This window comes from Saccostrea echinata, unplaced genomic scaffold (assembly GCF_033153115.1).
Source record: "Saccostrea echinata isolate AGI-Se365-2 ecotype Australia unplaced genomic scaffold, CSIRO_AGI_Sech_v1 ptg000004l, whole genome shotgun sequence".
Lineage (NCBI taxonomy): Eukaryota > Metazoa > Mollusca > Bivalvia > Ostreida > Ostreidae > Saccostrea > Saccostrea echinata.
The window spans coordinates 4,667,647-4,687,192 of record NW_026889753.1 but is presented as its reverse complement, the minus strand read 5'-3'; the positions used below and the strand labels follow the sequence as shown (position 1 = coordinate 4,687,192).

The window sequence follows — 19,546 nt, the reverse complement described above, 5'->3', positions numbered from 1 at the left end:
CATTGCCTTGATGCTTTCCTTTTTGCTGGCAGCGGCAACTCGGATCAATACAAATCTACATTTAATTTGTTTAAGCAAATTTGTTAAGATGTTTGCCTACCCCTAACTTTAGAAAAACATCTGAACCAACACAATTACAACATTTTTGGGCATTGACTTGATACTAGTATTAATATGGTTACCCGACTCCCTCAAGACAAACTTGATAATCTCATACAAACTATTGACTTTTCTCGAGAGGAAAAAGGTAGGTCTAAAGCTATTCAGTCACTTATAGACTTACTCAACATTGCATGAAAAACAATTGCTCCTGGTCAAGCTTTTTGCAGGCCACTGAACAATGCAACAGTGATTAAAAAACAGCATCATAAAGTCAGAATCACCCATGACATAAAATCAGACCTCGTAGGTTGGCAACAGCTCTTGCAAAATTTTAATGGAAATACTCATAACATCTGAGATATGGTCACCTAAAACCTCTTTGCAATTTTTCACTGACGGTGCTGGGGGGAGCAAATGTGGGGTTTGGCAAGGTAGCTGGTCACATTCAAAATGGCCAATGGGCTGGGCTAAATTAGGGGTTAGAAATTTGACATAATTAGAGCTATTCCCAGTGTACATTACACTCTCATTATGGTGCAACAGGCTCAGTAACAAGAGAAAATTATTCCATATCGATAATATGGCAGTTGTACAGATACTCAAAACATCTACATCCAAATCACCAAGAGTCATGAAAATTCTAGTCCTAGTCCCGATCACTATATATAATAATGGATACTTACTACATGTATAAAAAAAGTTTTTAAAAAACACAATTTATATAATATTTTATATTTATATAATATACTTGCATCAGTATCTACAAGTTGTAAGTATTAAACCTCTAATATTTTCATACATAACTTTACATTTTAAGCGTGCGCCACAGTAAAAATTCGGCGACATGGTAAAATCCGTGATGATTAGAAAATCAGAACATAAATTCTCTCTAACAAACTTAAATCAAACAAATCTACCGTCTTTCAATATAATTTTAATGCAGAGCGCATAATTTTCTCTTAATTACGGAACATCGTCCGATTGCCTCACCTTCCAGTATTAATTATCCCCTAGACCATCGCTGGACTTTACGCATGAAGGAACAAATTAAAAACAACACAGTTCCTTTCACACACCCATGTAACCGTTGAAATATTTTATTTAAAATATTAAAATGTCTATCCAGCCTTTCTTTACATATTTTATTAGACATTCATATTATGCATTTATTAACAGCAAATTTTAAAACATAAGGCATTTTATTTGCAAATAAAACTTCTTTTTTTTCATTTTCTCTGAAAAAGTGCAAAAAAAATCATATGAAATAATTAAGAGCTAATATCGATCTTTTAATGCTGGAACCATAGTTTAAATACATTGTATTTAAAAATTAATTAAATATAGGTCTTTATCTAAAACTATTCTGACACTGTGAGTCAAACATACCGCAATCATTTACTGATATATTGTTGAAGAATTTAAAGGCATCCCTAAAAGTATTTAATTATTCTAAAGTTTCTTTTCTAAATTCAAAAACTTACCGGTAATTTGATCAACTTTCAAAAACCAAGGCTTTCTAAGGATAGTAAGTAGCTCAACTGAATGGGCTAGAATTCCCTCTGCTGTTCAATGTCTGTGTAAAATTTAACATCGTTACTGTGTCGGGGGGAAATTTTACCGTGTCGAGACCGACACAGTAAAACTGTCCATGGAGAACCCTGAATATGAAATGTTGATCTAGGTATCTATCGCAATTGTTATGTAGCCTTTAAAATTAACAACAGAATTAAAAGAGGCTTAAGCGTGCAGGTATCGTAGTGGTTGAATTTTAACTCCATTGGCGGATCCAGGGAGGGGGGGTCCGGTGTTGGAACCCCCTTTATTTTTGCAGAATGAGGAAGAGAGAGAGAATGTTTTTTTCTGTAATATACATATTTTTACGTCTAGCAATTTCAATAAAATAATTACTTCAATCTCTGCACTTTCTGCTCTCTAGAAAGAGTTTTGCTTATTGCATTCTTCCGTGTACCTTCACAATCCCGGCCCCGGGCCTCGACCACCCATATGTAACATGAAAGATTTCACTTTGATATCATCGGAAGATTCCGGCTCGAACGTACGGCTATGCCATTTTTGGACCATCTTCTGATTAAAAGTAACTAACTTTAAGTAGTATGCATTTAAAGTCATGTATCCATAAGAGAGTATTTATCTACGAAAGCCTAATAGGATCAAACTATGGTAAAAATAAATTTAAAAGGCGTTATAACGCGAAAAGGCATTAAAACGCGAAAAAAGGCGTAATAACGCAAATAAAGGCGTAATTACGCCTATCCAAAAAGCGTTATAACGCGAAAAAGGCGTAATTACGCCTTGCCAAAAGGCGTTATTACGCCTTTCCAAAAGCCGTTATTACGCCTTTCTAAAAGGCGTTATAACGCCTTTCTTAAAGGCGTTATTACGCCTTTCCAAAAGGCGTTATTACGCCTTTCCGAAAGGCCTTATTACGCCTTTTAAAAAGGCGTTATTATGCCTTTCTTAAAGCACACTGGGGACTGATTATAATTAGATTTCCAGGCAAAAAGATTTTTGAATGTGAAAAATATTTTCAGTGTTAAACCAACTTAGTCCTTCTCTGATGCCAGACACCTCTACCAAGGTGCATGGATTTCAGAAATTTGGTTGAAGGCTAACTGCTCATTATACCTATGCAAATAGTTTGCCTGTCTTTTTTCCAAGAGGAGAGAAAAATATTTCAAATTTGACATGAATTTTTAATACATGGCTAGCAAAGCCCAAAGCTGGCTCTGCCTATATCCTGGATTTTCAAAAGTAGAGTGTTGACTTCTCTTAATACGCATGCAAACAGCTGTCTGCGAGATGTGCAGGAATATAGAAAATACTATAATCTATAATATAATTTATAATATTAAAACTTTAATCTAAATATTGCATAATTAGAAAGGCTTTTGTTCAATCTTTCATATATTTATTATCTTAAAATAACGCCTTTCCATTTTTGGATATAACTCCTTTTCAAACAGGCCGGTAGTACGAATGCGAGGGGGGGGGGGGGAAGGGGGGGCTCTCCCTCCCCACTTTTTGGGAGAATTGTCTTGCTATAGTTTAAATATAAAAAATCATTTATTGATTGCTTGGTCCCTTAACATTTTGTTACAGTATGGTTGAACTCGGGCAAGCCATTGCATTTAAAAAAGTTTTACCAAAAAGTTAGAAAAAGATTCCCCTCAAGTTTAAGCAGTTTGTTATTTTTTCGGAGGGGGGGTGGGGGGGGGGGTTCTGGTTTCTTGCTTTTTTGTTTGCTTGTCAATTTTTATGGGAGCCCCCCCCCCTTCAAAAGCACGGATCTGTCAAAGACATAATAATGGCACTTCAAAAGGCATAATAACGCTTTTTGGAAAGGCGTATTAATGCCTTTTAGAAAGGCGTAATAACGCCTTTTGAAAAAGCGTAATAACGCCTTTAAGAAAAGTGTAATAACGCCTTTTTAAAAGGCGTAATAACGCCATTTGGAAAGGCGTAATAACGCCTTTTGGATAGGCGTAATAACGACTTTTAGAAAGGCGTAGTAACGCCTTTTGGAAAGGCGTAATTACGCCTTTCTTAAAGGCGTTATTACGCCTTTTGGAAAGGCGTTATTACGTCTTTATTTGCGTTATAACGCCCTTTTCCGCGTTATAACGCCTTTTCAAAAGGCGTTATAACGCCTTTTGAAAAGGCGTTATAACCTTTTGAAAAGGCGTTATAACGCCTTTTAAATTTTTTTTTTACCATAGTTTGATCCTAATAGGGTTTCGTAGGGCTGAGTAAGTCATGTATTGAAAAAAAAGAGGCGTAATAACGCCTTTTGGAAAGGCGTAATAACGCCTTTTAGAAAGGCGTAATAACGCCTTTTGGAAAGGCGTAATAACGCCTTTTAGAAAGGCGTAATAACGCCTTTTGGAAAGGCGTAATAACGCCTTTTAGAAAGGCGTAATAACGCCTTTTTAAAAGGCGTAATAACGCCTTTTAGAAAGGCGTAATAGCACCTTATAAAAAGGCGTAATAACGCCTTTTTGGAAAGGCGTAATAACGCCTGTTGGAAAGGCGTAATAACGCCATTTTGAAAAGGCGTAATAACGCCTTTTGGAAAGGCGTAATAACGCCTTTTAAAAAGGCGTAATAACGCCTATTTTCGCGTTATAACGCCTTTTGGAAGGGCATAATTACGCCTTCATTTGCGTTATTACGCGTTTTTACGCCTGTTTCCGCGTTATAACGCCTTTTTAAAAGGCGTTATTACGCCTTTTTTCGCGTTATAACGCATTTTGAAAAGGTGTTATAACCCCTTTTGAATTTTTTTTACTGTAGTTTGATCCTAATAGGCTTTCGTATAATAGTGTAATACTTACTCAACTTCAATATGTACAAAAACATCTACTGTAGATTATTTTATATACACATAATTATGTCTGTGCTTAGGAAAATAGGAAGTAATTCTTTCGACATGTGCACACCCCTGTAGCGATAGCTGTATTTCAGGCAGATGAGTAAAATATTATAAAAGAACTTTTAATGAAGACTTTTAATGAAGATTATAAAACATATATAAAACAGACTTTTAATGAAGATTATAAAACATATTTTAATTCTTGGATCGAGGGGTGTGCTCATATTTTAATTCTTTGCTAAAGGTTCTCAAAAACACCTGTTTTCTGCAAAATTCAATGACACTGCAATTTCAAACAACCTGTTTTTCAATGCCTGGGCTCTTCAAAGGAAATTCTGTTATATAAACTGAAAGCACTAAGTCTCTACTTTATATTAATGATGAAAATGGTACACGGGGTATTAGTCAATAAATTGGTATATCTGCAGGGCCATTTTATACATAAAGTGAACCTAGCTCTTTATTATTGAAATTTATTTCTTAACTTTCAATGGCTTCTGAAAGAGAAATACTTTTAATTAAATAATTTAAATAAAATCAATATAAAATCATGATTATCACACCCTTCCCCTCCTTTGAAATGATGTCCTCGTCATCTCGTCTCTTTAGAAGTGTAGACAAATAATCTGAAAATTAAAATAAAATAAAATTAAAGTGAATTGTCAGTCATTAAAATCATTTCTGCAACAGGATTTCAAGTGGAGGGCAGTTGCTTTTGGTCTACACCGGATAGATGGTTATCTGAAACAAGTGATTTTAAACAATTACATTTTAAAATCCAATCTGAATCTTTAGCTGGTTGGTTCAGTCCAGCCAGCGGGATCTGAACGTCGTCAGTCTGATCTGTACCAACATCTTAAGGAGTACTGTTTCCTTCAAAATGGTTTGATGGACCGGTCCATATAGTTTCTTCACTTCTGTCACTTTCGCTTCGTCTTTGGTGTCCGGTGTGTTTTTCTTAGTCTTTCTTGGTGGTTGAAAATCAAAATATCAATAGGTAAGAGAAAGTTTCTGTGTATTGTTCTCTGTCTGTTGGATCCTTCTTCTTTTACTATGTAAACTGGAATTGTGGAATTTGGTTGATCTACTATAAAGTATGGTGTTGATTCCCACTTGTCTGCTAGTTTATGCTTTCCATCAAAATTTGTAATATTTACCAAAACTCTGTCTCCTTTTTCTTAAATCGCAGATATAACTTTTAAATTGTAGTTACGTTTCTGTCTTTCCTGAGGTTTTTGGTTTGCTGTTGTGGCTAATTGATAAGCCTATTAATTAGCCACAGCAGCAAACCGAAAAGATCAGGAAACACAGAAACGTAACTACTTATTTAGACTTTAATAATTCTACATATTTTGGAACAGGAATTTCTGAAGAAGATATTGGAATGTTGAAAGCAATATCTATTGATAATTTTGGTTGTCTGCCAAACATTAGGAAAAGCGGTAAAGGCTGAGTTGATTCTTGCTTCGTACAGTTGTAGGCATGAACTAATGGTCCGATGTGGGATTTCAAGTCTACCTTTTGGTCAATGTTCAAAGTCACTAGCATTTAAATTGCAGGAGTGTCCTGTTGAACCTTTACAGAATCCATTACTTATTGGGCGGTAAGATGGAGTTCTTAACTTCTGAATATTCATGATGTTACATAGTTCTTCAATCACCTTTCCTTCAAACTGGGCTCCTTGATCACTATGAATTTTTGTGGTATTCCGTAATGAACGATGAACTGGTCAAATAATACATCTGCACTGGTTTCAACAGTTTGGTTCTTTGTAGGAATTGCTTGGGCATACTTGATGAAATGGTCTGTCATTACCAAAATGTTCTGAAAACCGCATTTTGAAGATTCTAAAGTCAAAAAATCAATGCAAAATACATGTAGCTCAAGGGGTTGAGAAGTTGTAATGTTTATCAAAGGACCTTTCTCAGTCTGGGCTTTTCGAAGAACACATTTGTTGCATGACTTGATGTAACGTTCAATATTTCTAGTCATTCCATACCAGTAAAATTTGTCTTGAATAATACTTTTTGTCTTCTCCCCACAAGGATGTCTGATATCTGTGTGTAAAAACAGTATTTTCACCAGATAACGTCATTTACAAACTATAATTTGGGAATTAAAAACTATTCAGTGAGAAAATCCTTTCTTTTAAAAAAATTATATTCTTAAACAAGAGAAAATACCTTCTCTGTCGTATTTTGAGTAAAACTGTCCCTAGTAACACCTGGGTCTTCTCTTCCCCGATACATAGTTCAAGCTAACTCTGGATTTGTTCAAATAAGACTTAGATAAAATTTACTTTCATTATCTAAGAGTCTGAAGTTTATGAGAGTTCTTGGGCTTTTTTATTGCAATTGTCAGTCATTATAGTGCTGCCTGTACGTGTTATAGAGAAAGATGCTAATTCTGACTGCAACTGTTTCTATATTTCTAATCCCGATCTATGACCTAATATTGGATGTGATGTTCTCCCCAAACATGTATTTTAGAATCGAGCATCTTTAAGATGGATGTTGAAAACCGTTACTTCCCCACCATTATATGCTTTCTTATCCACATTGGCTTTCATTGCCCTATTGGTCAATCTTAAGAACTTCACATACAATTGTTGTCTTCGAGATCTTTTGAGAAATGTTTTGCTTGCACGTAAACATAGGTCTTTAATTTCAGCTATTGTATTGACAAATTTGACTATCACCTGCAGGAAAAATCCACAGCATTAAGCAAAACAGTGCCATTGTTAATTTTTTCCGATTTATACTAAATTAAACGAAATCTTTACTTATAGGAAAGGAACTGAATTTTAAGGCATCTTTTTTTAGACTAAAAATACCTATCGGAACATTATATTTATAATGCCACTGACTACAATTAAAAGAAAGATGTATAGTGTTTAGTTTATAAACTGCTTTTAATTTACTCATGAGATGAAATTCGCGATGACCCTTATAATTGTAAATAGAAATTTGCCACCTTTTAACTCCAAATAAGCTAACATAAACAAACGAATTTTTTTTGTATTTTTTTTCATTTTCAGACAAATCTTGTGCCAGCCATCCTTATATAAATTTTCATTACCATACTGTTTCTTTCTATATATATATATATATATATATATATATATATATATATACTCCTTGCAAACAACTCACATTGGTTGTTCAAATGAAATCCAAAGTGTGCATTTTACTATACAGTGATACTCAAATAATGTACGAAAAATTTTAATTTCATGATTAATTTAGAGTCTGAAGTTTGTAAGAGTTGTTGGCCTTTCATTGCGAGTGTCAGTCATTATAATGCTGCCTGTAAGTGTTATACGTACATGTAGATGAAGATACATGTACTAATTCTGATGCCTGTATTTGTCGTTTACAAAAAAAAAACAACAGAGAAGTGAAAGCACAAGACCTCATACATGTATTTGGAACTCCTGCACCTAAGAGACTTTCCGTCACCCATGCAAGGTATAAAGTGTACAGGTAAGTACCGTCTTCCGTAGGAGATTTTATTCAGGTTTTTGCAGTCTTTAAAGTTCAGAAGAGACCTATCAGTCTGGAAACAAAATCTTTGAAAAGCAAAAAGAAGTTATTTGACAATCCTTCACTACGCACATTCAATAAACTATTTTCAAACTTACTGCTTTAATGAAAAAGTTGAAGAAAGCTCTCGGGGGTTTAGTGGCGAAAACCTTTCAAAAACACTAGCGAAGACTGTGCTGTTAAAACTGCACTACAACCCTGTTTGCAATTATCATTTCACAAAGTGAGTAAAAAGGACCAAAATAACCGTAAAATATGTGGATTAAGAATAATTCACAGAGTGACATTGACTTTCATTTGGATGAATCTTTGCCTTTTAATTCTGCGATAAGCTGAAGCAATAAAATTGTTGTTGTTAAAAGACCTGATCTCCAAAAACTACATATATATTGTCAATCAGAAACTCAAGTATCTTTTTAATATCATCTTCAGAGTACATCTAAAAAGAAACAAGAATATCAGGAGTCTCGTTTAAAGTCATCATTTCGTAAGTTCTATGGTCGATACAATGACCTTGTCAGCAAATACAATCTTTCACTAAGTCAAATGCTGACTGTTTTTTTTTTTTTTCAGACTAAATGTAAGGTCATTATTTACACACTGGGCTGTCGACGGATTTTCCCGTTATTTCCTGATCATGACAAGGAGCACACGGCGGGTGTGACCGGTCGGCAGAAGATGCTCACTCCTCCATGGCACCTGATCCCACCTATGATGTCTCAGAGGTCCGTGTTTGCTCTGCTCCTATTTTGTAATATTTAATGGACTTTTGAGCTTGAATACTGTTCGTTATCTTCACATATTTCATGACAACATTTAGTAGATTCAATGGTCGTTGTATTGACCTTGTTTGCAAATACAACCTTTCACTGGTTCGTATTTTGACTGAAATATTTCCTACCCTCAGTAGAATTGGTAGACCATTGTATTTTAAGCTAAATTTGATCACGAATTATTCCTTCTTCTGATCAATACATAGGACAGGGGATGCATAGGCATCCTAGGTATCTGATTCCACCTCTGAAATTTCCAGGGTTCAGTGCTTGTCTGCCCTGTTTTCAGATTAGTATTGTTTGTAGGATTTATGAGATCGATACTGTTTGTTATCTTCACCTTTGTCGTGAAGGATAAAAGGGGGAGATCCTTATAAATGTTTTATTCAATCAATGTCAATGATAGGGGTGAGGCTACAATAGGGAAGCAAAATTGTACAGATAATTTAAGTTGGTAAAATCTTTTTCTCAGTAAAAAACTGAGTAATGATAAGTTATATTCATATGCAGGCATTCCAATGTAGTCAAATTATTATGCCCCAGGGGGTATGTTGGGGCTGCAATAAGGGATGAAATTATGCATAATGCATATACAAAGTGGAAAAAATTATAAACCGCAAGACTTTGTTATTCATATTTTTATTGAAGCATCCCATGTTATGTGATCTCAAGTTCCGACCCATTGAAGCTAGTATAGGGCAAATATTTTATTGGATCATCTGAAAAAGAAAAGCAGAGCCAATGTTATTCAGGAGAATGATATGGTCCATGCCCCCCTTTTAGCTCACCTGAACTGAAAACTCAAGCAAGCTTTTCTGATTAAATTTTGTCCGGCATTCGTCTACCGTAGTTATCCATATTTCTGTTGATCAGTTAACTTTATAAAATTTCCACTTCCTCTCCAGAACCACTTGGCCATTTTCAACCAAACTTGCCACAAAGCATCCGTAGATGAAAGCATCTTAGAACAAATTTAAGTTAGTTAAAATGACGAGATAAGCCCTTTTGAAAAGTGAGATAATCAGGAATAGGCAAACATACATGTAGAATGGGAATCTTAAAAAATCTTCTTCACAAGAACCACTCGGCCAGGAAAGATTATATTTATGCGATAGCTTTTTTAAATTTTGTAGATTCAAGTTGTTTTTTTTCAAATCAGGGCTTCAAAAGGAAGATTAAGGTTAAGCACGGAAACGTACAGGAAATATATTTAATCATCTTCTTATCAAGAACAGCAGGGTCATAATAATTGATATTAATAAAATACAAGCATCCATTGTAGCCGAAATGGAATGTAGAATCAAGTTTGTTCAAATTCTGGTCAATGGGGTTCAGTGAGGCCACAATATAGATCAAAGTTAAACATGTGAATCTGTTGGAACATTTTTAAAATCAGTTTCTTTTTCCAGTCAGTACGATGATTTTTCAACCCAATTCCCCTGCAACCCTACGTCCGGGGGGGGGGGGGGGGGGCTCGGTGAATATTGTGTTCCTATGTCCTAAGCCTGACCAACAGTTGTCTCTCTTTTGTCGATTTTTGAAATTTTAATGACATCTTTTAGAGATTTACAATACTTTAAATTTCTATTGTTTTAAACAAATTTGAATGTATTTAATTCTGACCTTTTTATTTTACTTTGTTCCTGGTTTAATTTTTGCAGTGAAGATAAACGAATTATAATCATACTCAAAAGTTCAGTCAAAGAATTCAATGTGAAAGCAGGACAAAACTGACCAGGGAAAACATCAGAGGATAAATCAGGTGCTAAGGATGTTTAAGCATCCCCTGTCGACTTGTCGAACCCGCCATGAGAAAATAATTACGAGGAAATAATGTATTTTTCTCATCCTATTTCCTTAGTATCCCGCTCATAAGTGAAAGTGACCTTGTCTTGAACGAACTTTTACTCCTCTTTACCTTCTTGTTCTCTGTATCAATTAGCTCAAAAAGACCTTCATGTTATGGCATGTCAAACGTTGCAATATTCGATCTTTTCCATTTGTATTGTATAACTTTCCATTTGTATTGTATAATTTTTATTTGTATTGTATAATTTTTCATTTGTATTGTATAATTTTCCATTTGTATTGTATAATTTTTATTTGTATTCTATAATTTTCCATTTGGATTTTATAATTTTCCATTTGGATTGTATAATGTTTATTTGTATTCTATATTTTCCATTTGTGTTGTAAAAAAAATCATTTGTATTGTATAATTTTTCATTTGTATTCTATATTTTCCATTTGTATTGTATAATTTCTTATTTGTATTGTATAATTTCTTATTTGTATGCGATAATTTTTCATTTGTATTGTATCCGAGGATTGTTTATTTATTTCGTTACGAAGGATGTCATTGGTCATAAAATTTAGTCTGTATAAAGGTCTCAGGTGCCAATCACAAACTTAGTCTGGTACCCTTCCCACAATTCCGATCGCGCACTCTCTACAAACACAAACTCGGCGCCTCTATTTGCGGTGCATGCTAAGGGATGACCATTTGATTCTCGGGGGGTGTCGAATCCGATTATTTATTTTCATTCTCTTGCAGGAGAGAATATTTATTTCCAATATGACCAGAGACAAGGAGAAAAACAAAAAGAAGAAAATCCGCCCAAACCCGAAAACTCAGTTTTTTGGGGGTGGGGGTAGTTACCACCACTCAAGGTCAATTTATTTATTTTCTCAGTCAGCATTTCTAAGGACAGATTATTTATTTGCCATCTACCAGCGCTCCCTTTTTAGAATCCAATGACCGTCTAACATGCACGCAAATACATATGCCGCCGAAATATGGCTGAAATATTGCCGACTTGGCGTTAAACAATAATCAATCAATCAATCAAGCAAATGCATATGAGCCCAGTTTGCTTTGAGCATCCGGAACATCTTCAACCCGATACAGGCTGAAAATTGACCAATGAAATCCTTCGTAACGAAACAAATAAACAGTCCGCGGATACAATACAAATGAAAAATTATCGCATACAAATAAGAAATTTTACAATACAAATAAGAAATTATACAATGCAAATGGAAAATTATACAATACAAATAAAAATTATACAATACAAATGAAAATTATACAATACAAATAGAAAATTATAGAATACAAATAAAAATTATACAATACAAATGAAAAATTATACAATACAAATAGAAAATTATACAATACAAATAAAAATTAAACAATACAAATGGAAAATTATACAATGCAAATGGAAAAGATCGAATATTGCAACTTTTGACATGCCATATCATGTTCTCTGTATCAATTAGCTCAAAATGACCTTCATGCTGTTGTTCTTGAGAAATATTCGAAAATAAGTAAAATTGTTAGACATGTATTTTAAACATGGGCAAAGTTTTAAAAAAAACCTTACAAACCCATAGTCAAGGTGGCCTCAGGACTTGCAAAAGTTTCGTTGAAATTAATATGAAATCCACACTTTACACAATAATGTAGAAAAATGTCCACTGAACCTAAAATATTACTTTAAATAGGTGCAATAGAATGCGGTAATCTTTCAAAGAGGTTCAATTCCACCAATATTCCATATTTTCTTGCACCATAATGGTTGTTCTGATTAGGACAAGTATGTTATGGTTATGGAAATGTTCATTTTACATAGAATTTTGATCTCTTTTCAAAATCGCACGGAATATCGACGAAGTCTGAAGATAACGAACAACAATCAAGCTCAAAAGTTCACTGGATCTTTACTTTGTCTTTTTATTTAATAAAGAAGCCTAAGATTTAGGAATTTTGAAGTTACTTGACAAAATTTGAATTTCATTGAATAATTTAAACAACTAATTTCGTTGTTCTCCCGTTTCTTTCCAAATCAGCCAAAAAAAAAAATCATTGGAGCAAAGGTTTTTCGCAAACAAGAAATGAGAGATGGAGAAACTGAAAAAAAGGAAGTAAATGTTACATCGCATACATATATCTACACTACTACGAAGTTCAAGCACCTTTTTAAAATTTCCAAAAGCAAACTTCTATACATGTGCAAATATGACTATATGACACTGAAATATATTTGAAATTGTAATAACGATATTGGAGAAGGGAGGAATTCCTGAGTTTGCTAAATTTATTTTAAATCACAAGCACAGCTTTGCACCGTAAAAGAAAGTATCAGTTAACGAAGTGGAAATTAGAGAGATAATCTTTTTCGGGGTCAGATGTGTAAAGTTCATTTTGTTCACATGTTTTTCAAACATAATGCATTTATTTAAGTCAGAAAAAAATAGATTATTTCTACAGTATACATTGCTGTTTTATTGAAGAAACATATCGTATTATCAAAAAAAAACAAATTAGATTTTATTGGTGCGTAAGAATATTCAAGATAACAATGCCAATGTCCTCCAGTTGTTAATTTGTTTACGTGTTCGAACCAAATACCTGTAGTTATTATATGAATTTATCAAAATACGCGGTGATCTCTTGCAGCTAAACAAATAGTATTCTCACCAGATGACAACATACACAAAACAATCATTGGAGTATTAAAACTGCTCAGTAGAGAATCCTTTTTTATACTTGCAAACAAAAGAAGATACCTTTCCTTTCATATTTTGAATATAACTGTCACTAGTAACAGCTGGGTCTATTCTTCTTAGTGAGATATATAGAACAAGTGACCCTGGATTTTTTTTCAAATTGAGGCCGAGACTGAAAGAATCACCATGGTAGGTTGTAACATACAAATGAACACTGTTTTATGTCCAGATTTTCCTGATTATTTTGATTCTGGACCAAAGACTTTAAACCGTTCTTTTCTTACATGTAGCATTGCAGTATCCTTTAAGAAGTGTAATTCAGATAAAAAGATTAAAAACCTTTATCTTTCTACTGCAATATGCGACTTCGAGATCTAAGTTATAAATGATTCTTCGGACGCGAAACGTTATAATCAATATTTGTATTGGATTAACTAACGGTAAAGTAAAATTACTTAAATATAGATATTATACTTTGTTTCAGTAAAGGAAATCACAAAATTGAGCGAAATTTTGTGTTTGTTGTAAGTTTTTATTTACTCCGATCTAACTTCATGTATTTTATTTAGAGAAGAATCTGAAATCTAGTGTATAAAGCATGATTCAGAGAAGCTCTGTGTTTTTTCAATTTATTCAGTGGTTACTACGCGAATTCGGACGCTAAAGGTAATATGCCAAAATTCATTATTGTTATAGTAAATCAATTTGCTGAATAGGTAGAAATACATTGTGCCATTTGGATATACATATACTTGCAAAATACAGCATTATTCTAAGTGACTACAAACTTACAAACCAGGGCATCTATTAAAGATTATATTTATATTTTCTTCAAACTAAGTCTATCTTGTTAGAACTTAATAAGGTTCGAAGTAACAACATTTAATTTTCTCATTGTGGATATTGCATTGAACTAATTCCATCTCTCCAGCGAAACTTTAGCTTGATAAATAATTTGCAAATATATAATAATGTACATTTAACAACCATCAAAAGAGTACAGGATAAACTTGCATGAAGCAAAATTATTCCACCTCTATACAATTTAGCGTTTGCCAGAGCGGCTTGCCTGTGATTTGTGGCATGGCACCTGATCCAACTTCTAAATTCTGAGGTCCGTGTTGGCTCTGCTCCCGATTTGTTTTGTTTTAATGGACTTTGAGCTGGAATACTGTTCGTTATCCCTATTTTTCATCGTAATTGCAATATATGGTAAGAGGGCTAGGCTTCGGAATGTAGTGTAATTTGCTATATGTACGTGTTATAGATGAAGATACCAATACTCGTCGCTTTGTTTGCCGTTTATGGTATCAGCGGAGAAGCTGAAATCCTGTCTGGAACTCCCTGCACCCCATCAGACTACCAGTCACCCATGTCAAGTATAAAAACAGATCATGTAAATTATCTGTCACGTGATTAATGTAAAACTTGTTTATAAGGAACTCTGTTATGAAGAAGTTTTAGTTAGTGTAAAATTTCTTATTTCTGTGCCGGTTTGATTTTCTTTGCTTTCATGGCATGAATAACCTTAACCTTCATGAAATGTTAAATGTTTCAAACTGCATTATGATGTTTGTTTTCAATCACGAGATCAATCACATATATGTTCATTAAACCAAGAATTAAAATTTGATTCCAAATATAAATAAGTTATTTCAAAGCGTAAAAAGATTAACTTAATCATACAAGTATACTTTTACACCCTTTATATGGCTATACAGTAAATCATACGAGTATATATTAACACCCTTTATATGGCTATACTAGTATAACATTCAGATAATAGATTGAAAACATTAATTCACTTAAGAATTCCTTTATAAGCAAGGATTAATATAAATTCAAAGACGAGAAGATAAATTTATTTAAAAGGTTTGCTTAAATAGTCATTATTTGTTATTTTATATGTAAAAATATTTTGGTAAATATTTAGAATATTAATGAGTATTGCTATATCAGTATCTATCTCATTTCCTATTTATTCATATAATGTTTATTTCTAATTTTTTTTTTGCAAATGATAAATAAAGTTTTACTTGGTACTCATCACAGATGGTTGCATGGTTAGAATCTGCTCACATGGCGAATCATACTGTCCTGAACTAGAAAAGTATGAACGTTGTGGAACAAGTGACTTGAATAAACCATACATTGAATCATGCAAATGCTGCAACCTCCCTAGACATTTCAAACCGCCGCCAAACATGGTAAGAAACGTCACAGAGTCAGTAGAGACATCTTGTGCCTATACTAAACTATTTGCTATTGTCTTTCAGAAACCATCTGATCCTTAAAGTTTCCTTGAATCTCTATCTTTGTTTAAAGTGAAACAAACTTCGATCGATTTTCGTTGTTATTATGGATTTGGTAGTTTGGTATAAACAGATTGTACCGATAAGCCTTTGAAACGGAATTTAAGCAAAATAATTATATTATATTATAAATAGTTAAAATAAAACTAAAGTTACCTGCTATCTTTGTCTGAGTTTAATTAACCAGTTACATTTAATCTTAATTTCTATTGTTAAAATATTTAATTGATATTATTTTTCCCCCCTTCTTTTTCTTTCAGTTGATAGATGAACCGTATTTTAATCCAGAAAAATAAATTGACAGATTTTCTTTTATAACATGTCTAACTTTTCAATAAAGTGATATTTTCAATGAATGTGCTTAGTGTTTTTGTTAGTGATATTACGAATTATGTGGTTAGAGAACACTATTTAGAGAGAAATAAATTGTATGTCAGGTATCAGAAATTTTAGTCCAGTAGTTTATTAGTAATAATATGTAATGATCATTTGCCGAATACATCGAGCAACACTTATATTTCCCACAGAGTTTTTCGTTCAGTGTTTTCGACAGAGTACTACAATTATTAATAAATTTATATCTATCTCTGATAAGAAATCTAGACCTCTAGATCTTCATATTACTAGGTTTGTTTTCAAGTGGACGAACGTTGAATAACCGGGATATTCATTATATCATCCAGCTGAGATTTGAGATAAATACCTGCTTTTTACTTACTATGGTGATGATATCAAATAACATTGTGTCTGTATCAATACAAGAAGCCCTTTATTTAAAATACTCTGCATCAAAAACATTTCATCTGACATAAACGGCTGTCATTGGAGAAATGAATTCATTTTTTTCTGTCAAAAAACTTTTCCTTTCCTCCTGTTTATTAATCAGAGGGTTTGAGGCAGAAACTATTGATGTTTGAATTCCTTTTGTAACTTTTGGACATTTAAATGGCAATGTGTAACATGTTATTATGATATTCTATTTGTAAAATTATCAGAATGTTTAAGGCCTTTTTTAGAATGTTTTTTAGTAAAAAAAAAAAATTAACTCTTCTGTTTCATTCACTCATCAAATGACAGTCGTTAAGCTAAACAAATTATAGACAGTTGTCAAACAGAGAAGAAACCTTTTTGACTTGGGTCATATTAAGATTGATTGATTGTTTGTTGTTTTACGTCCCGTCAGAGAATTTTCACTCATATAAAGACGTCACCATATACCGGTGAAGGGCTTCAGATTTAGACCTTTACTCGGCACTCGGGGCCATTGAGCAGTGGCTTGAGACGATGGAATTTTACTTGCATGCTTAAGTTTAACCTTTTGGCATTTAGCTAGCGTATATTTCTTGTTGATGTTTTCCTTTACGATTGCAATAGACTCCCCTTCCAGTGATTAACTCAATGGGTCCGTATTTTGACTAATATCAGCTTTTAAAACTGACGATTAAGAAAAATCTGTTTGGCGACTAAAAATTTACAAAGGCGACTAAATTTTTCTGATAAGGAGCCAGCTGGCGGCTAAATTTTAGAGGACGCTTAGACGCCTTTCCTCATCCGAAGGACCTGCAACTTTCACCTCAAAGTGCCGAGCGCTTGGCGAAGGAACAGTTGCTACCTTTTTTTTTATCGACTTAGGTCAGTCGATGCCGTGATTCGAACGCACGACCTCCCGATCACGAGCGAGCGCTCTACCGACTGAGCTACCCTGAGCTACCCTGACGGTCCGGATCATATTAAGATAAATTACGTCTATTATTAATACAGACGCAGTGTTGGATGAAATCACGATGAAAGCAAAAATACGAGGGCATTGACCGAATAAAGGTTACCTTTATTAGGTCAATGTAAGGGGTAGTTGCAGGATAAACATTATTATTATCTCCCTTGAGCTGATTTTCCATTCATGTATAAAAAGGACATGCTTCAGATCATCAAAATAAGATGTTCATATGTTCCATGTACAGTATTTCCACAATATACATTTATTGACTGGGTTCGAGGGCAACATGCGTTTTGTTGGACCTAGGAACCAAACTGTTTGCCTGAGGCAGTTAGGCCGAACGCAAACAGTTTGGTTCGAGGGGTTGATAAGACGCATTTTGCCCGAGAACCCAATCAATAAATGTTTTGTTATACCTTTTATTTATTTATTTATTTTTTGTTATTACATGTTTCTTTTGCTGGTTTCCATAATAATGACTTCAAATACGGTTTAGCTGATCCCGCCCAAAGTGTGACGTAAGCGGTCCAATATCTCGTCCACAGGTCCAATATCTCACTCTGCGGTAGAACATCGATTTTTTATGACCGCTCAGTAAAACATGAGAAATTTTAGACTTTTTTAGTATAGATTTATATGGGAACTAATTTTTAACGGTATAACAGTTACCACATAAAGGCGAATACTTCAGACGCTGTCCATGACAAAATATCCTTTCTTCTAGTAACAAAGCACGGACCTTTTCTCATTGTTTTTTGAGTATTTATGTGACGAGCTACAGCTGTGTCTTCTGAATGATAGACATATAAATGGAGACCACACTTCTACTCAACTTTACATGGAGACAGCAGAATCATGGTGAGCGATCCTTTTATGTAAATATTTTTTTACCTTATATACACTTGGTACACTCCTTATATTATTTACATGGTTGTACATATTTTTATTTTTTGATATATAATTCTTCACCTGCTAGAAAAAAAATTGGGTAGAAAACTACTTAAGGTATTTATTGATAAGTTTCAATATACAGAACCTAAAATTTCCAATGACTACTTTCTGAAAACCAGTGATATAGCAACTCAAATCAAGTGTCGCCAAAAGAACGTTTGCCTGTTTTGATTTAAAATGAACACCTCTTTTAACTACATTGCTACCAATTCCAATAATTCCAATAACTTTCGGTGTAAACTTAATTCATAGCAAACCTAATGACTTTTATCATTATTTATTACATATACCACATTATTTAGGCAAAAGGAGAAATTATTAAATACTAGAGAAGAAAATATCAATTGAATCAGGAATTTGAAAACTATAATAAAATTGCAAAACTCGTCATATCGTAAGTTTGTGCCATTGTTTAGTAGCAACATATTTCTTTCTAAAATGTACATTTAGTTCATAAATGTATGTAAGGTTAAAACAAATTGAGCTATATGTTCGTTAAACTTCACATGATCAAAACATGATGAATAAGTGTAAGCTGGTGCAGTTTTGTATCAAATATGAAGTAATTTTTGTAAAAAAAAAAAAAAAAGAAAAAAGAAAAAAAAAAGAAAATTATCCTAATGATACTCTTCTACTAATTTAGAGAGGTTAGAGTTACTATATACGTTCATCTTTGGATAGAACTGCAAAGAAAATAGACATCTTTAGCTAAATATACATTTTGCAATTTTTTGCTTGCTATTTTCTTTCTGCCAGTGACAAGTTAGCAAATATATTTGATTTATAAACAAAAACTGTCAAAAAATAATGTAATGGTTACAAAATATAAATGGTTAATTAAATCAATATTGTTACCAATTTACAAACATGCATAACAAATTAAAAGGACAAGTGAAATAACAAAGGCTAAATATTCTAAGTATCAACTTGTAATTCTTTTCTTTAAAACTTGTTATTCAAAGATATTTACAACTGCTTATTCAGCACAATCCTGTCTGGATTTTTGTCCCTGAATTTCTGAAGATAAACAACAATTCAGATAAAATCTTTCTGCAACAATCCATGGTACATTACCGTGAATATACTTATTAATACAGGTTATATTGATAAGGTTTTGTACAGTGATAAACGTTACATGCATTAACATTCGCTAAAGGTTTTTAAAATACCGACGTGTATGCTTGCTCTTGTGTAGGATTAATTTGTCAAAATTTGAGCACGACTAACATCGTTTGACACATTTTATG

At 33.3% G+C, this 19,546-nt stretch overlaps 1 protein-coding gene across 1 annotated transcript in view; it reads left to right on the top strand.

Annotated features, from left to right (window-relative positions):
* LOC133179052 (octopamine receptor beta-2R-like) overlaps positions 1 to 19,546 on the top strand; it is a 149,430-nt gene that overhangs the window by 91,588 nt on the left and 38,296 nt on the right. The window lies entirely within an intron of this gene.